Genomic DNA, 7,152 nt, shown 5'->3' with positions numbered 1-7,152 from the left:
GCCGGGCTGGGGTCCGGACGGCCGGGGCCGGCGTGCGGGGGCGCGGCCGCGGTGGGGGCGGCGTGGGCGCCCGCCCCAGGGCCGCGCGCGCGGTGGGCGTGAGGGGGCAGGTGCGGGCGCGGAGGTAGTTGACCCAGCCTCGCAGAAGCCTGGGCACGGGCTTGAGGGGTGGGGGGCTGCAGGCGCCTGGAGGGACCCCGGCCGGGGGAAGGGGAGCGAATGGACCCCGCTTCACGCTGGTGAAGAATTGTCAGCTCTCCTGGGGGACGCTCTGGGGCTCCGAAATACTGTTATCATCCTGGGTGGCGGCGGTGATGGCTGTGAGTGCTGCGTTGCATTTGGGGGGGGCGGGGGGAGCGGTACGTTTCTGCTCCAGGTGGAGCTCGTAGCATCTCAGAATCACCCCAGAAATCCCGGCTCGCGGGGTTTACGGTGGGAGGCCAGAAAGGGATGCCATGTGGATCCATCAAAACGCCCAGAGTACCGTGAATGTGGGTTTATCTGTTTCTGCTTGAAGTTTTCAACGCCAAATACACATCAAGAAAACAAGGAGTACCTGAATTGGGGGGTAGGGGTGTCGCCTCGCAGTGTTGTATCTCTAAATAACGTGAGGCAGAATTTCTTGGTGATACTGATTAAAATTATCAGAAGTTCTGGTTAAATTGTGTAAATCCGTCTTAAAACTGCATTTTGGTTTATCTGATGTTTAGCAGTCTAAAAATTGAGAAGCCTAATTGATTTGCTTGATGTTTCCCAGGAATCACCAAAAGCAGGGAAAAGTGGAAAAAGTTCAAAAGAAGGACAAGACATAATAGAATCAGAGGTAACTGCTCTCATATATTCCCTTTCCGTTTTTTTTTTTTTTTTTCATGAACACCTTTTAACTAAGGGCAGAAAAACAGCGTGGTGAAAACCAGGCTCTTCTAGAATGTTTCCCTGCGTGATATTTTCTCCGAGTCTCCTTCACAACCTGAAATTTTAGTTCTTTAGGTTTTTATTATTTCAGTCTGGGAAAATACAGATGTGGTTATGGAAGTTGTGTCTGTGCAGCTGGTAATTTTAAGTTCGTAACCCCCCCCCCCCAAATCTCAAATCTAGCCGCCCTCCTGCAGAGACGGGTTTCACCACAGTTGTTCATGCTCCTTCTAGCTTTCAGATCCTTCCTTCCTTGGCAAGCCAGCGGCCAGGTCAGGTCCCTCCCTCTCAGTGGCTCCTCCTTCTATCACCTCTGCTTGCCTGGTGCTGTCTTTGCTGCTTGGGTCTCACACTAGCTCCTTTGCTGATGTCTGATTCCCACAGCCTCTTTCCCCAGGGGTGTTGGTACCTCTCAGTTTAGCTAGTTTGGGTATTTTTATACAATCTTCTATCATCGTTCACTTGTTTTTTTCTCTGCGTTGGCCAGTTCTGACGACTTCTGCTTCTCAACTTTGGGCTCTTGAAGAGCAGCCGGAAGGCTCCGTGAGGACGGGGTCTACCTGGTGGGGTTGATGGCGTTCCTTGGCACAGTTGTGCTTTGAGAATGTTTGCAGTTGCCAGCACTTTGCCTTTGCCTTTTCTTCCTTGTGAGTAGTTGAACTAGAGCCCCGCAGGCTAGGGATTCAGGAGCTGTCTGGACCCAGGCTGAGCTAATAGTAGGCCCTTTTGGATCATTGGTCGTCGAGAAGCAACTTGATTGCAGTGTCACGTTCTCCAGAGCTGGATCATCCAGGTCCCCAGTCTTATCACAGATGACATTAATTTCCAAGTGTCAGACCCCTTCCTGTAAGTCAAATTAGAATGAGTTCAGTGTTGTCTGGGGAAACACAGTTAACTGGTGATTATAGGCAGTAGCCTTTTTTTTTTTTTTTTAAGCCCTGGGGGGGGATATCTTTTCCTTATCATTTGGTGCATTCTAAGCCTCCCTCCTCTTCAGCAGGTGGTTTGTTCCAGCAGATATGTTGCCCTCCCCAAAGCAAAAAGCAGATATCCAAAAGGTTCCTTAAATATCAGTAGTTGGGGATTATTGGTACCAGTCTTCCTCTGCCTTGTCTTTATAGCGGATAGTCACGTTTTACTGTGGTATTCTTGCTTTTGACTTGCTTCCTTCTGTGTCACTTTCTTGACTAAATTGATTTAAATGAAATTTAGTCACTCTGCAAGGGTGTATGCATTTTCTTTCCTTTTGTTTACTGATGTTTCATTAAAACTGCTAAGGCTTCCAGTGCTCCCCCAAACCTTTCTTGCTCACACACCTGTCTCCTCTTACCATTAGTGTGACAAAGAATATCCGTGTGTATGGTTCATTTATTCCCGTTTTAGCAGAAAGAACCTGACTATGAGGATGGATAATGTTAAGTTTGAACCTGCAATGTCTATCAGTTAACTTAGACATAACAAACCGCTAGTACGTAAAGTATGTGTTTTTAAGGTGGTTTGGGTTCCTAGACTGTCAGTTGCTTGAGACTCTTGAGGTGTGGCCTGCAGTGCCTGAGTGTGATGCCCCACTTGTCTTTTTGTATTTTTTCTAGTGCTACTGTCTAAGAGCTGGAGCTACAGAGCTTGAAATTACCACCGAAAAATACTGAAATGGTGGGCCCTTCACTACTTCCTCATAAGGATACCAGAGGCAACATGGCATATTAAGCATGACAGTTGGCAGATCACTGTGTAAATTATTTTGCAGGAGTACAGACTGAGGCACTTGAGTTCATCTGAACTTTGGGTTGAGCCTCACTTTGTTCATTGTCGGTTCCCTCCTCAGTCTTCATCTTGCTTCTTCACCTCTGGTTCCACCCAGTTAACCAAATACGGTTGACCCACCCAGGTGCATGAAACCCTCATTGTGCACTCTTTTCCTCTCCTGTCAACGTTCCTCTGAACTTGAATACTTGTAACCTGAACCGTTCAAATAGGACTGCTATGCCCGTGCTGCCTTTCAGACCCGTTCAATGTCCTGTCACCTTCACAGCCGGCTCTTGCTGGGGTCAGCCTGTGAACTCGCCTGTGTTGGGGCAGTTACCCCCATCTGGGACTTCCCAGCCTGAGGGGCATGCAGAACAGGTGTCCATCCGGGGCAGAGTGGCCAGGCTTGGGAAATCATCTCAACAGAGAACACGTAAAAAGAACTTGGCCCATGGTTGGTTGACTTTACACACCACTTCAAGACTGGAAAAGGTCCTTATACTAAAATCCTGGCTGGCTATAAACCAGCCTCATGGAAAACAAAGGAACAGTGGCTTATACTGCAGAACAGTTTTTGGTTAAAACAAAGGAATATTTGATGGCACGGGGTTTTTGGTAAAGAAGATGAAGTCCTGCAGTAAAGGATAGAGCAGTAGAAAGGAAAGTATTTTAACCTGGGGAGTAGATAGTAAAAATGCTGACTCCTGAGTGCCCTAAGTGACGTCACCTAACTTCCATGGCCCTGTTTCCTCACCTCTAAAAACATGGGGAGTTTCAGATTTGACCATTTTGAACGCTGTGTGATAGATTAGGCATGACCCCTCTTGAAAGAAGTTTTCCCTGCGAGATGTACGGCAGAATATATCTTCCGATGTAACCAAATACCATTAAAGGTCATAACTGCTGCTGTGCACATTTTTCTAGAAATTTCTGCTCCTTGAATGATGTGTATTGGTATTTTTTTGTTTGTTTTATTCTCTTTCAAATAGGATGTTTACATTTGACTTATCCACGTGTGTCCTGGAAACAAAAGTTTCTGCCCAGTACTTACGGGTTTATTTCGTGGCACACTTTTAAGGAGCGAGGCTGCAGGTGGGCTCCTGGGTACTCGGGAGACTGACAGAGGGAACTCTGAGCAACTGTCCTCAGTGTCACCTTCAAAGCTGTGCAGACATAACTAGGCCATAATATTTAGAATCTTCATCAATCGCTCAGAGATTGCTAAAGTCCGTTTTGGAAGATGAGACCATGCCATGGTGTTTTTTTATAGTAGCTGTTTTAATTTGTATATTGTGTCCAAAGTTATGTTTTTAAAAGTGTTAATGCTCTCTGTAAAGTGATTTGTTTTAAGCACATTAAAGGTTGTTTTGAGCGCTGTTCTCTGGTCACGTATGTTACATATCCTGCTTCAGCTTAGTTTTGTTTGAAATCTCTACGGCAACTCTGACATAATATCTGTTGCTGAAAAGAAAGCTGAATGGTTCTCTCCAACTTGTTAGCTTATTTTAGACACCTTCTGCCCTTAGTCATAACATTTTTCTCTCTATAATCTGTCCCTTTACATCCCCTCCAGCCCACCTTGGTGTTGCAGAGACAGGGAGCCAGGCTTGCTGAGGTCCCACAGGTGTAGCTGGTGGAGTCATGTTTGAGAAATTAAACCTGAAATTTCAAAAATACTAGTTCATTTAAAAATAACCCGTTACATGGTAACAGAAATAACATTTTTGTGAAAAGTATATTTTGAGAAAATTTGACATTCTAGTCACTCGGCTGTGTAGCAGGAATTTTAACCTGAGTGTTGGAGGACACTGGAAGTGGTTTGTTGGTAGGTGTGTTTCCTGGGGAGGCGGCTGTGATTATCACCTCCTGAGATGAGAGTCCCCAACTCCCCTCCCCCAAAACACCAAAGCCACTGTCTTGCAGGCTGAATTCTGAACTCGAGCTACCACTGGGGGCCTCCCCTGCCACTCCTGCTTTTTTTGCACACAACCCTAAACTGGACTCCAGTGAAACTCAGGACCCAGAGGACCCGTACTTTACATTTTTTTTTTTGAAATCCCTAAGTGACTATTACATAGGGGTGAGTTCCCTGCTTTTGATCACCATGTCTTGGCCCCACTTTCCCAGCCACTCTGCATCGTCTTTGCTTAGCGCCCTGGTGTTCAGGAAGGATGGAGGCTCTGCAGAGGGGATAATCAGCTGTGAGTTGGAGGGCATGTGAGTTAGGAGCAGGTTCTGTGAGCTTCCCGTCCCTTCCCAGCGCTCGCTCCTCTTCCATGTGACCGTGTGACTAGCTGGGCGCTTAGCAGACCCTGAGTGCCTCCCAAGCGAGACCCGCTGCCCTGAGCCGGCACCCCACCTTCAACGCTGTTGACGGGTGGACCAGATGCTTCCCCACGGTGCTGCCCTGTGGTCTGTGCACCTGGCCCTCCCCACTAGATGCCAGTGGCTCCACACCCCCTCCAGTACTGACAACCAAAAATGTCTGCAGACATTGCCAAACGTCTCCTGCAGGGCAAAATGGCCTCCGGTGAGACCACTGCTCTAGAAAGACTCCTCCACAAAGTATGTACGTCTGCTTGCAAATCATGCCTACCACCCATTCTCCTTTAGCAGTGTTCAGACCAAAGGAGCATCAGCACCCCTTTATGCTCTTAAAAATTAGGATCCCAAAGAGCTTTTATTTAGGTCAGTTGTAGCTGATAACTTTTCTTACTAGAAATTAAAACTGAAATTTTTTAAAATATTAATTCATTTAATAGTACCACTACCCAATACATGTTAACGTAAGTAGCATGTTTTTATGAGAAATAACTAGTCACAAAAATTCACTGAGAAATATGGCATTGCACCATGTTTTTGCAAATTCCTTAATGTCTGGCTTAATAGAAGCTAGCTGGCTCCTGGAGTCTGCTCCTGCATTCAGTCTGTTGCTATCCTATGCCTTGTAGCCTGTGAAAAATTGACCTAATGATGGTTACAAAGGCAAATCGTGGCTTTGTGTTCTCATAAAAGCACGGACCCCAGAAAGTGTCTACAGGACCCCCTAGGGGTCCCCAGACCTTGCTTTGAGGAATACCCTCCCCATGCTCTTCACTGTCCCATCTTAGTCCCTTCGTCGTCTTAGCTCCAATGCAGGTTCATTCTGAAATTTAAGGGAAGCTTTTCTCACTATCTTGGCCCCTATTTTTTTCCATCTTTTAAATTTGAATAGCAGTTATTGGCTCCAGCAGTTACTTATCATTTATACTCTTTGGACGACTTTTATTTACCTCGATTCGCCTCCCTAACTAGATTAAGTACTCGAGGACAGCAATTTAACTTGATTTTTCTTTGCCCTTGCCATGTACGTGAGGACCTGGAGGCCAGAAGTGTTTGTTGGTGGATTTTAAAAGTGCTCAGGAAGGACAGCGTCAAATCAATTAGCTCGCTGGGTTTTCTGATACGGTAAATTAGAAGGGGGGGAAGATCTCTCTTATTTCTTTATCTTTTGATCCTCTAAGGAAATTTTGATGCAGAGTTTTCTTTCAGTATAATCTGTTCTAAATAAATAGCAGTGGACTAAAACAGAAGATTATGGTACTTGGGTCTTTTTCTAATGTCCTGTGAAAGTTTTAAGAAGAGGGGTTTTGGTTTTGGTTTTGCTTTGCACCAGAGGTCAGTGGTAAGATGTACCACCATAGAATCTTATTTTAATTAAAGCAGTTCAAAATAGGATTTCCCTTTAAAAATAAGGTTTCCAATATGATATTTTGTGCTTTTTAATTTTTTTTTTTAAGATTTTATTTATTTGAGAGAGAGAGAATGAGAGACAGAGAGCATGAGAAGGAGGAAGGTCAGAGGGAGAAGCAGACTCCCTGCTGAGCAGGGAGCCCGATGCAGGACTCGATCCCGGGACTCCAGGATCATGACCTGAGCCGAAGGCAGTCGCTTAACCAACTGAGCCACCCAGGCGCCCTGTGCTTTTTAATTTTTGTTTTGCGTTTATTTTGGGAATTTTTCTCAGTAGAACATACATATACAGTTGACCCTTGGACAGCACGGGGATTAGGGGTGTCAATCCCTCCCCCACAGCAAAAAATCTGTTGTATAACTCTTTTTTTTTTTATGATTTTTTATTTATTTATTTGAGAGAGAGCACATGAGAGGGGGTAGGGTCAGAGGGAGAAGCAGACTCCCCGCCGAGCAGGGAGCCCGACGCGGGACTCGATCCCGGGACTCCAGGATCATGACCTGAGCCGAAGGCAGTCGCTTAACCAACTGAGCCACCCAGGCGCCCGAGTGTTGACCATTTCTGTTATTCACGAAGTGTCCCACCTGTTGTTCATGGGCATTCGGTAGACTTGGGAGTAACTTGGCCCGCCATCCATCACACCCTGCAGCTGCTGAAGACATGGAACAAGGTGGAGCATGTTTCTTGTAGAGACCCCAACCAGTGGAAACAGATGCTTTAAAGCACCTAAGCAGACACAGGATCACCATTAAATTACA

General features: G+C 46.1%; 1 protein-coding gene across 2 annotated transcripts in view; it reads left to right on the top strand.

Annotated features, from left to right (window-relative positions):
- Positions 1–743: 743 nt before the first annotated feature.
- Positions 744–7,152, top strand: part of PPP2R5C (protein phosphatase 2 regulatory subunit B'gamma) — a 118,713-nt gene continuing 112,304 nt past the window's right edge. Inside the window, exon 1 of one of the 2 annotated variants that reach the window (XM_034992724.1) lies at positions 744–823. The gene's annotated coding sequence lies outside the window, so the exon portion shown is untranslated. The remainder of the gene's footprint in view (positions 824–7,152) is intronic. The other variant, XM_034992725.1, reaches the window with a different exon arrangement.

Source organism: Mirounga leonina, unplaced genomic scaffold, assembly GCF_011800145.1.
Source record: "Mirounga leonina isolate KUSES-001 unplaced genomic scaffold, KU_Mleo_1.0 Mir_82, whole genome shotgun sequence".
Taxonomy (NCBI): domain Eukaryota; kingdom Metazoa; phylum Chordata; class Mammalia; order Carnivora; family Phocidae; genus Mirounga; species Mirounga leonina.
The sequence above is the reverse complement of the archived record's forward strand: the minus strand, read 5'-3'. Positions and strand labels throughout refer to the sequence as shown.